This window comes from Portunus trituberculatus, chromosome 10 (genome assembly GCF_017591435.1).
Source record: "Portunus trituberculatus isolate SZX2019 chromosome 10, ASM1759143v1, whole genome shotgun sequence".
Classification (NCBI taxonomy): domain Eukaryota; kingdom Metazoa; phylum Arthropoda; class Malacostraca; order Decapoda; family Portunidae; genus Portunus; species Portunus trituberculatus.
The window spans coordinates 5,314,083-5,326,582 of NC_059264.1; the positions used below are offsets into that span (position 1 = coordinate 5,314,083).

General features: G+C 40.4%; 1 protein-coding gene across 2 annotated transcripts in view; it reads left to right on the plus strand.

Annotated features, from left to right (window-relative positions):
• Positions 1-12,500, plus strand: part of LOC123501820 — a 112,378-nt gene that overhangs the window by 87,188 nt on the left and 12,690 nt on the right. For both annotated transcript variants that reach the window (XM_045250849.1, XM_045250848.1), the window contains exon 3: positions 4,758-4,835. The gene's annotated coding sequence lies outside the window, so the exon portion shown is untranslated. The remainder of the gene's footprint in view (positions 1-4,757; positions 4,836-12,500) is intronic.

The following is a 12,500-nucleotide window of genomic DNA, read 5'->3' on the forward strand; positions in this document are numbered from 1 at the left end:
ACACACACACACACACACACACACACACACACACACACACACACACACACACACACACACACACACAAATAAGACAGGCAGACAAGATCAAGTAAAACAAGCTGAAAGAGAGAGAGAGAGAGAGAGAGAGAGAGAGAGAGAGAGAGAGAGATTCATCTGCTCTCCCATTAGTCTTTGTCAAGATTTAAGTGCTACTAACAATTCCCAGTATCTCTCTCTCTCTCTCTCTCTCTCTCTCTCTCTCAAGCAAGTAAATCTCAATTTCCACTTTTTAATTGTGTCATCTTTCTTTGTACCTCTCTCTCTCTCTCTCTCTCTCTCTCTCTCTCTCTCTCTCTCTCTCTCTCTCTCTCTCTCTCTCTCTCTCTCTCTCTCTCTCTCTCTCTCTCTCTCTCTCTCTCTCTCTCTCTCTCTCTCTCTCTCCTGAAGGTACAGTGCAGAAAACTTCCTTCGGTTATCATTGAATGTATGTATAGACACCCGAAGGCACATGCTGATTCTTATGGTTATATTTCTGACATATTCAAAACTGTGTGCATGCTAAGGAAAACAGTTTTTATCTTAGGTGATCTAAATGGCGCCCTCCTGCTTCCACGAAACAAATTATCACAAATTACTGGAAATAACAAATTAACACAACTGATAACCTCACCCACGCGAATCACCTCCACCACAGCCACACTTATCAATGTCATCATCACAAATAAGCCACAGCTGGTTCTTAATGCAGATATCATCCCTAGTGCAATAGCAGATCACGATCTCCTAGCAACCACCGTTAATATCAACAAACCAACACGCTCATCTGTCTATAAAGGTGTACGTGACTTGCACAACTACTCCAGCGACACCTTGTGCTCTCTTTTGACACAGCAAAGCCATATTCTTGATAACATACTAAAGACAGACGATATAAACAAGCAGGTTGACACTTGAACTAATGTTTTCACTGACAGCCTTACAGCTTGTGCCCCTATGGTGACCAAGGAAATTCGCCGCCCGCCTGCCCCGTGGATAGATGACAGTGTGCGTTAGGCCTTGAGAGCGAGAAATGATGCTCAAGCCATACTAAAGCGCGACCCTCTGAACGAAACTTTAAGGAATCAGTATAAAAACCTAAAAAACAGCAGGTAAAGAGTCTCATTAATAACAAGAAAAAACAGCACTACCGAAGTCGACTTCAAAACAGTAAAGGGAACATTGCTGCAACCTGGAATGTAATGCGTGACATTGTACCGTCAAGGAAAAACAGCACCGCGGCAGACTCGCTTAATAACGCAGGCCTGAGAGCAGAAGAACTTAATAATTTCTTTGCTAACGTCGGGAAGACAACGTACGAAGAGACACAAGATGCACTAAAGAATGAGGCCCACGACACGTACACTCCTTTTCCCAACGCAACGCACACCACACCTTTCCGTCCAGAACCTGTTGACGTTCCCACTGTAGTGCTGACGATCAAACACTTACAGGAAACCCAATCTTTTGGCTCAGATGGTATTTCACTGAACTTTATTAAAGACTCGCTATGTATTGTTGCATACTACCTAACTATTATTATCAATACGTCAATAGTCACAGGAACCTTCCCCAAGTCATGGAAACATGCTATAGTCATCCCTATACACAAAGGCGGAGATCCCTTGGATAAAAGTAATTACAGACCTATTTCCCTCCTTCCCATTTTCTCGAAAGTTCTAGAAAAAATTGTTTCCTCTCAATTAGTTAAACATCTGGAAAGTAACAAATTGCTCAGCGAAAGTCAGCATGGATTCAGGCCTAGACTCAGCACGGCAACAGCCCTGACAGTTGTAACAGACAAAATCTATAAGAATATGGACAACAAGCGCATCTCTTTGCTAACACTGCGATTTGTCGAAGGCCTTCGACAGTGTCAGCCACCAAATTCTTATTGAAAAACTAAAACTGGCCGACGTAGATGCTTTTTGGTTTGAGGATTATCTGAACGAAAGATCACAGTCTGTCCGACTCAACAACACTGTCTCCACACAAGCCTCTACTCTATATGGCGTGCCTCAAGGCTCTATTTTAGGACCTATATTATTTAATCTATTTGTTAACGATATGTCCTACTACCTGTTCCCTCACAATACGCTGACGACACGCAGTTTCTTCACTCAGGCACAGTCACAGAACTACCCACCATAATATCTCAAGCAGAACAGACACTCAACAGAGCCAGAAAATATTTCCTCAGAAATGGCCTTAAGCTAAATGCCAAGAAGACTCAATGTATATCTATAGAGACACATCAACTCATCCCAAGAATACCAGAAAACACAACTATTAATTTCCACGACACCACCATCAAGCCTTCCTCACACGTTAAAAACCTGGGCGTATACTTCGATACCTACATGAGCTTCGACATCCATATCAACGAAATTTCCACTAAAATCACGGGAACACTCTTCTATATAAACAGAGTCAAACACTATTTTGACAAAGAGACTCGCATGATACTAATACAGTCGCTAGTATTGAGTATTCTTGACTACTGTAACACAATCTGGGGAACCTCCAACACCACACTACTCTCAAAAACTCAAAAGCTACAAAACTTTGCTATTAAGGTGGCAGACGGAAACGCCCGGAAATATGACCACGTCACTCCCATATTTCAAAGACTGGAATGGCTCAATGTAATAAAAACAATTCAATTCAATACAGCAGTGACTTTGTACAAACAACTTAAGAACCACTACCCACAGAACGTGATCGACCTCTCTACAGTGAACATACTAACAGGCAGCGTCACCAGGCAACAACACAACCTGTATGTGCCCAGAGCGGTCACCCAGTCAGGGAGTCGCTCTCTCTCTGTGCGAGGTCCTTCATTATGGAATCTCCTGCCACAAGAAGTGAAAGACTCAAGCACCCTACACTCATTTAAGACGCGACTCACGAAATTCCTCCTATCTAATCACTAAGTGTCTGTACAAGCTAAAGACAAGTGTGTGTGTGTGTGTGTGTGTGTGTGTGTGTGTGTGTGTGTGTGTGTGTGTGTGTGTGTGTGTGTGTGTGTGTGTGTGTCTCAAAATATGACCACTAGGTATGTACTGATGTACTATGTACTGATGTAAAGAATAACCACTTCATAGTGGAATAAATATTTTATTATTATTTTTATTATTATTATTACTCTCTCTCTCTCTCTCTCTCTCTCTCTCTCTCTCTCTCTCTCTCTCTCTCTCTCTCTCTCTCTCTCTCTCTCTCTCTCTCTCTCTCTCTCTTTTCATGATCTTTTCCTTCCTTCCTTTCATCTTTGCTTCTTATTTTCATCTTTCACTTTTGATCAACTATTTTTCTTCTCTATTCTTTTTTTTCGTTTCTTTGCCGCATTGAGGACGCGTGCTGATGGCTGTGTGTGTGTGTGTGTGTGTGTGTGTGTGTGTGTGTGTGTGTGTGTGTGTGTGTGTGTGTGTGTGTGTATTTTAACTGTGTTTTTAACTGTGTGTGTGTGTGTGTGTGTGTGTGTGTGTGTGTGTGTGTGTGTGTGTGTGTGTTTCGTATTTCACTCATCATTTTTTCTTTATCTCTTCCTCCTCCTCCTCCTCCTCCTCCTCCTCCTCCTCCTCCTCCTCCTCTTACTCCATGTTTCTTTATTGATGAAGTAAGAGAAAAAATATATTCAATTACTATTTCATTTCGTTTCCTTCCTTCCTTCCTTCCTTCCTTCTTTCTTTCCATCCTTCTCTCCCTCCTTTTTTCCTTCCTTCCTTCATTTTTCTCTCTCCCTTACTCGAATCTCATGGAAGTAAAATATTTTCCAGAGAGAGAGAGAGAGAGAGAGAGAGAGAGAGAGAGAGAGAGAGAGAAGCAAGATTAACTCGACAGAATCATCACATGAATTGACTTATGCCAGAGAGAGAGAGAGAGAGAGAGAGAGAGAGAGAGAGAGAGAGAGAGAGTTTTCATTCCTTTCCCCACAGCATCCTCGTCTCTTGATTGATGTGTAGGGAGGAGGAGGAGGAAGAGGAGGAGGAGGAGGAGGAGGAGGAGGAGGAGGAGGAGGAAAATATAAAAATTGCGTGGAAGAGGAGGAAAGAAGTAGCTGGAGATAGGGAGGGAGTAAGGGAGGGATGAAAGACGAGGAGGAGGAGGAGGAGGAGGAGGAGGAGGAGGAGGAGGAGGACGAGGAGGAGGACGAGGAGGAGGAGGAGGAGGAGAAGGAGATAAAAAGGCGGAAGGAGAGTTCTTTGAGGGAGAGAGAGAGAGAGAGAGAGAGAGAGAGAGAGAGAGAGACTAAGAGGCATTTAGAGAGAGAGAGAGAGAGAGAGAGAGAGAGAGAGAGAGAGAGAGAGAGAATTCATCCTTTAAAAAAAATATGGTGAGAGGAAGATGGGGAGAAGTAAAACATGAAGAGAAAGAGAAACTAAAGGAAGAAGAGAGAGAGAGAGAGAGAGAGAGAGAGAGAGAGAGAGAGAGAGAGAGAGAGAGAGAGCAGATGTAGGAGGAGGGGAGAAAGTTGAAGAAAAGTTTAAGTTTCTATACCACAAAGGTTTATATAATGTGTGTGTGTGTGTGTGTGTGTGTGTTAAGAGAGAGAGAGAGAGAGAGAGAGAGAGAGAGAGAGAGAGAGAGAGAGAGAAATTTGAAGTTTAGGTCAATGAAGTAGATGAATTAGTATGAATTTAGTAGAAAGATATTATTTAGTAGACTAGAAATTACTACTACTACTACTACTACTACTACTACTACTACTACTACTACTACTACTACTACTACTACTGCAGGTGACGTGGCTGCGACAGAGGGATCTCCATATTCTAACTACAGGCCGCCACACTTACTCTGCTGATGAACGCTTTTGGGTAAGTCTCCCTTCCCTCTCGCCATTTCCTTCTTCCTCCTCCTCCTGTCCATCTTTTCTTCTATTTGTGTTCATCATTTTTTTTTTCTTATGATTTTGTCCGGTATGTGCTTCGTATTAAAAAACGCTTTGCTCTTTCACCAAGACAAATGTTCTAGGCCACTGTGATGATTAGCGGTATTTTCAAGAGTGCTTCTCCAGTTAATAATGTAGAAATCTTGTCACTCTGCCTCTAGAACCGTAAAAACACTCTTAAACTCCCTCTGCTCTCTCATTATGACTATTTTCCAAGATCAGAGGGATTATTAGCGGTGTTTTTCAAGAGTGCTTCTCCAGGTAATAATGTAGAAATCTTGTCACTCTGCCTCTAGAACCGTAAAAACACTCTTAAACTCCCTCTGCTCTCTCATTATGACTATTTTCCAAGATCAGAGGGAAATTATTAGCGGTGTTTTCAAGAGTGCTTCTCCAGGTAATAATGTAGAAATCTTGTCACTCTGCCTTTATGAACCAAAAAAACATTCTTAACCTCTTGAGTATCATGAAGCGTTTCCTAATTCATTCTGCTTACTATTTGGTGGTTTATACAGCTTTGGAAACTTATGTGGGGGATTAAAATTGTGAAGACTGAGGCCATTCATCTTCCGACCTCTATAGACCCTTTCTAATATCAATAAAATGGTCTAATCGTACACAAATTTCAAGGTTAAAAATGTGTCCCAGTCTCGAAGGGATTAAAAACGCTCTGCTATGACTATGAAGGTTTTCCAGGGCCACAGGGATGGTTAGCGGGGTTTTCAAGAGTGATTCTCTAGTTAATAATGCAGAAATCTTGTCAATCTGCCTCTACAACCGGAAAAACACACACAGAGAATACGAACTAGTGTTTTTTTTTTCTCTCTTTTTGTTATTATTTTTGTATGTGTGGTTGTCTTTTTTTCAGAGATTTTTATTCATGTTTTGTTTCCGTCGTGTGTTTTTTGGCAATTATTTTTTTTTTGTTGTATATATATTTCTCTAATCTGTTCATCTGTGTCATCTAATGTTTTTTGTATATTCTTTCTTTTCTTTTTCCCCTTTGTTTTGTGTTTTCCGTGTTTTCTTTTTTTTTTTTTCTATGTCAGTCAATCGTCGCGTCCTTTACTTTTTAATACGCTTTTTCCTCTGATCTTTTGTTCGTTTCCTATGTTCTACCTGCTTTTCCTTTTTATCGTCTTGTTTCTTTCCTTTTGTGTTTCTTGATTTATAATTTCCGCGTGTACTTTTTTTTTTGCTTTAATTTCTTTTTCTTTCTTTTATTGGTCACTTTCCATTCTTTCGATTTCGTATTTTCCTGTTATTTCTTACATTATTTGTTTGTCTGTCTGTCTGTTTGTCTGTTTGTCTGTTTGTCTGTCTGTCTGTTTGTCTGTCTGTGTGTCTATTTATCTGTCTACGTGTCTGTCTTTGTCTGTGTGTTCATTTATCTCTATGTCTGTCTGTCTTTCTGTGTGTGTGTGTGTGTGTGTGTGTGTGTGTGTGTGTGTGTGTGTGTGTGTGTGTGTCTGTCTGTCTGTCTGTCTGTCTGTCTGTTTGTTTCTCTCTCTCTCTCTCTCTCTCTCTCTCTCTCTCTCTCTCTCTCTCTCTCTCTCTCTCTCTCTCTCTCATCATCATCATCATCATCATCATCATCAAACAATATTTTTTTTCATTTTCCATCTTTGCATGTGTATGTGTGTGTGTGTGTGTGTGTGTGTGTGTGTGTGTGTGTGTGTGTGTGTGTGTATGTATGTCCGTCCGTGTGTGTGTTCATCTTTCCGCCTCTCTCCTTGAAAACCCCTTTGTAATGCCTCCTCTCTTTACCTGTTTAGTAGCAGTTAGTCTTTTGTGTCCTGGTAAGTCCCTCTTTGACGTGATTAAAGCTGTTATTTATTATCCCAGAACGTGTAAAGGGCAACACACCCTGACAGAAGAAGCAATTACACGTCTTTTTTATAATCTGTGGCGTGCTGTGCTGTGTCTGGACGAGTCAAGGCGTGTTTGGAATAATATATAAGCATCTTTTTTTTTACGAGAGGTGGCAAGGAGAGGGAAACAATAACTGGCTTGGATTTGAGGGAGAGTCGTCACGGGGAAGGGAAGGGTAAAGAGGTAAGCGGTGAGTTTAGAAGCTTGTCAATGAAGGGAGGAAGGAAGTGAAGAAAGGAATTAAGATACTGTTCTGCATTACTGATGTTGGGTAAAAGAGAAGGAGTGTAAGAGTGAAGGTTGACTCTTGTACTATTGAGGTTGATAGGAAGGAGGAGTGAAGATTCTGGTTAACTCTTGCATCAGTGAAGTTGATAGTAAGGATAGTGATGATGATACGTAAGTCTTGCATTAGTGAGGTGGCAGAAGATAGAGTGAAAGTACTGGTTAATTCTTACACTAATGAATCGAATTGAAATATACTGAAGATACTTGTTAACTCTTCCAATAGTGAGATAGAAATTTACTGGTTAACTCCTACACTTGTGAATTAGATAGTTAATAAATATGCTAATTAACTCTTGCATTAGTGAGGTTAGATAGTAAATTGATCTACCAGTTAACTCTTGTGTTAGTGAGATAGAAGAATGACTATGTATACTGGTTAACTCTTGTACTAGTGAATTAGATAGAAAAATGAACATGCTAGTTAACTCTTACATTAGTGTGGTGGACAGAAGAAGTGAATTAAATAGTAATACAGCCAAGACACTACCTGATTAACTCTTACATTAATAAAGTGGACAGGAGTGTGAAAGTACAGGCTAACTCGTCCTTTATGAATTAAATAGTACTACAGCCAAGACACTACCTGATTATCTCTTGCATTAGTGAAGAGGGTTGAAGGGAAAAGACACTGATTAACTCTTACATCAATAAAATGGAAAAAAATAATGATAGAATAAAAAAAAAGAAAAAAAGGAAAAACTGCCAGAGAATATTAGATGTTTAGGTAGTGATAATGATGGTGGTAATGATGGTGATGGTGGCGATGGAAAAATAATAATAGTAAAGAAAAGAAAACACTGCCAGAGAATGATAATGGTAATAATGGTGGTGATGGTGGTGGCGTTACCTACCCTTGTGTACTGGTGTTGGGAGCGTGTGTGGGGGGGGATGCTGGCTGGGGAGAAGAGGGGAAGGGTGTTAGGGAGGTAATATACGGTGGGGAATATTTGGTGTAGGGGTGTGTCATGTATCAAGGGAGGTGGGGAGAGGGAGTGAGGGGAGATGGAGAAGGGGAGGGATCAGCTGGGGAATTAGATAGGGATGGGGGGTGAGGAGTAAGGGGGAAGGGGAGGAGGAGGGGAAAAGGGGGGTAGGGAAGTAATTTCATTTGAAGTTCGCGTTACGTCATTTCGAAATCGGAGTCACATTTTTCACATTCTTTTCCTTTTTTTGTCTGTCTCTTTTTTTGACACGAATATTTTTTTCTTTTTGCAACAACACAACACCTGTTAGTATTTTGTCCTCTCTCTCTCTCTCTCTCTCTCTCTCTCTCTCTCTCTCTCTCTCTCTCTCTCTCTCTCTGTTTAGTTGTTTCTTTGACTTTCTACTTATTTTTAACAATTTTGTTTGTTTATCCCTCTCTCTCTAACAAAAACACACACACACACACACACACACACACACACACACACACACACACACACACACACACACACACACACACACACACACACGCCCGGTAGCTCAGTGGTTAGAGCGCTGGCTTCACAAGCCAGATGACCGGGTTTCGATTCCCGGCCGGGTGGAGATATTTGGGTGTGTCTCCTTTCACGTGTAGGTGGTGTTCATCTAGCAGTGAGTAGGTACGGAATGTAAATCGAGGAGTTGTGACCTTGTTGTCCCGGTGTGTGGTGTGTGCCTGGTCTCAGGCCTATCCGAAGATCGGAAATAATGAGCTCTGAGCTCGTTCCGTAGGGTAACGTCTGGCTGTCTCGTCAGAGACTGCAGCAGATCAAACAGTGAAAACACACACACACACACACACACACACACACACACACACTAATGCCTTTCCTGATCACAACAAAATAACCGCAACTTCAATCACAAACCCATACCCTAATTAGTGGAAGCCTGACAGGTGACAGCAACACACCGGAACAATTTTGACAGGTAGACTCGCATATTTTTACCATCTTTCAAAACGTTTCCTGATGTAATATAGCGCCCGTCTCCTCCTCTGTAATTCATTAGTGGGCTTACGTAATGCCGTGGCGGGAATTTGTGCTATGGTGTTTTGTAATGTGTTTGGTGAGGTGAGGTGTGTGGTGAGGTGTGGTGAGGTGAGGTGTGGTGTGGCTAGGTCCGTGTTCAATAACGCTTTGCTCTCTCTCTCTCTCTCTCTCTCTCTCTCTCTCTCTCTCTCTCTCTCTCTCTCTCTCTCCGACTGTTTTCCAGAGTTGATTAGCGTGGGTTTCAAGAGTGTTTCTCCAGGTATTAATATAGAAATCTCATGATCCATATCCAGAAACGCTCTGATCTCTCACCTCGACTATTTTCCAAGGCCAGAGACGATTAGCGGAATTTTCAAGAGTGTTTCTCCAGTTTATAAAGTATTGATCTTATCACTCTGCCTCTGGACCCGTAAAAACACCTTAAAAAAAACTCGTGTAAATGTAAATAAAGCCTTTTGAATTAGTGGAGGGGAAGCACAGGAAAGTTTGAGAATACCAGCCTAAGGTTAGGTGTGGGTAGGTGTAGTGTGTGTGTGTGTGTGTGTGTGTGTGTGTGTGTGTGTGTGTGTGTGTGTGCGTGTGTGTGTGTTGGTTTTTCTAATGGACTTATATTTTTTTCCAAATTAATTAATAGTGTATTCTCTGGTGTTGTACTGTTTTTTTTTCTTATTTTGTTAGGTTAGGTGAAGTTATTATCGGTTCAATATATGCTCTCTCTCTCTCTCTCTCTCTCTCTCTCTCTCTCTCTCTCTCTCTCTCTCTCTCTCTCTCTCTCTCTCTCTCTCTCTCTCTCTCTCTCTCTCTCTCTCTCTGTGTGTGTGTGTGTGTGTGTGTGTGTGTGTGTGTGTGTGTGTGTGTGTGTGTGTGTGTGTGTGTGTGTGTGTGTGTGTGTGTGTGTGTGTGTGTGTGAGTATGTCTCTCTTTTTTATGTAACTCAATCAGTGTCTCTCTTCCCTTCATTTAATTAACAGATATGTAATTACAAATACGGCTTGAAATCAGATTATGTTTTTGTAAATGATGGGTGAAATCAAATTCTGTTATGTTAGGTTAGTTTTCTATAGTTCAGGTTATGTTAGAGATATTTCTGTTAACCCCTTCAATACTGGGACACATCTTTACCTTGAGATTTGTATGCCATTAGACCACTTTATTGACATCAGGAAGGGTCTATGGAGGTCAGAAGATTAATGGTCAGTCTTCACTATTTTGATCCCCCACATAAGTTTCCGAAGCTGTATAAAATTGTCAGATACTAAGTAGAATGAATGTGGAAACGTGTCATGGTACTGAAGGGATTAAATTAGCTTTGGTGGGATTACATTAGATAAAAGCTGGTTAGGGTACGTTACTAGATTAGACTTTCAAGGTTAGGTTAGGTTAGGTTAGCTAAGCCAGTTTTTCTCGCCCCTCCAACTGCTAACTCTGTACAAGGGCCTTATCCGTTCTTGTATGAAGTACTCTTCGCATGTTTGAGGGGGTTCCACTCACACAGTTTTGTTAGATAGGGTGGAATCAAAAGCTCATCAACTCCCCTCCTCTGACTGACTGACTTCAGCCTCTTCTCACCGCCGAAATGTTGCATCTCTTTCTATCTTTCATCGCTAATTTTATGCTGATCTTCCTAGCTGCATGCCCTACCCCGTGGCCTCGCTGCATAAGGCTTTCTTCTTCCTCTCATCCCTATTCTGTCCAACTCTCTAATGCAAGAGTTAACCAGTACTCTCAATCATTCATACCTTTCTCTGGTAAACTCTGGAACTCCCTGCCTGCTTCAGTATTTCCAACTTACTACGATTTGATTTCTTTTAAGAGAGAGGTGTCGTGACATTTGTCCCTGTCTTCTGGTTAAATCCTTTCCAATCTTTTATTGAACTTGCAGTTTAAGTGGGCATTTTTTTTTATTTTGTTTCCCTTGGCAAGTTTCCCACTTACATAAAAAAAAGATTAGATCCCCTCACTTTTCCAGTATTCCCTGTGGTGCTGTACTGAAGGAAGTGAAACAGGAAAGAGAAGAGTAACAGAAGCTCTAGATTAATGGCTTACAGGATTAAGGATTTCAAAAGATTTTCACGAAATGGATCTGGGATTTCTAAGGATTAGTGAGAAGCTCCAGCGTTGTGCAAGGTGTGATTGAAGTGCTGCTAGTGAAAGGGAACAATTAGTAAGAAAGTAACTAGAAAGTCTTAGATGTCAAACGTCAATATCTTACATCACTTTTTGATACAGTTTTTCTACCTTTCTTGAACATAATTACCCTTTTCTCTCTATGTAATTGTCTGTACTTTGTCTATAAATGTCTGTTTCGTCTTTGTTAGTCTGTATTTGTATGTAATTTCTCTTACTTCCTATCTATGTAATCATCAATGTTTCTATGTAATCCATTATATATATAGTCTATTAAGTTTTTATGTGCTTGTCAATGTATCTCTATGTATTTTTCTATCTATGCAATCTCCAGTCTTTCCTCTTAGTAATTTCCTATGTTTCCTTTTCTATTTCTAAGTTTATTTCTCTCTTTTAACCCTTTCATGTCCATTATATTTAGTCTTTATGTACTTGTCAATGTAATCCTTTATTTCTAGGTATTTCTCTATCCAATCTCCATTCTTTTCATTTATTAATTTCTTTTGTTTCATCCTCCATTTTCTAGATTGTGTATTACTCTATATTCTAACCCTTTCATGGCTTTAGGGAGCAATTCACAGCAACGCAGACACAATGCAGTATGTTTTACGAGCACCTATACGAATGAAAGGTTACATTGAAAAAACTTTCCTGTACCTTTATAATATTCAGACGTGGATGTGAAATGAAGAGGAGTGTCTGAGAATAGCTTGTGATTAATTACAGATGTACCATGATAACAGTTCTTAATCACTATGTTTGAATTTTGTATGTTTCCTTAAGTTGTATATGAAAATTCCTGTTTTTTTTTTTTTTTTTTTTTAATCAGTGCAGCTTTTTATACTTCCTTTACGTGATTCCTTCCTATTTCTCAGGGATCGCTTCGCATTCAGTCCCTAATATTTGCTTAAGTTACGTTTCCTTCACTTATACATTAAAAATCCTTGTTCTTATTAATACGACCTTATATACTTCTTTCTATCTGACTCCCTCCCGTTTCGCTATGTTTATTTAAGCTACGTTTCTTTCATTTATATGTAAAAACCTCTATGTCTTTCCCAACACAACCTTTTATACTTCTGCGTGGTTTAATCCAGTTTTCAAATGTACTGGAGCGCACTTTTATCTTGGGTTTTGGGTGTGATCAGACCATTTTATTGACATTAGGAAAGGTCTATGGAGGTCAAAAGATTAATGGCCACGGTCTTCACCATTTTAATCCCCCACATAAGTTTCTGAAGCTGTATAAAATCACCAAATAGCAAGCAGAGTGAATATGAAAACGTGTCATGGTACTGAAATGGTGAAGCTATACATGAAATCCCCTAAATTCTTCATCACTGCAACCT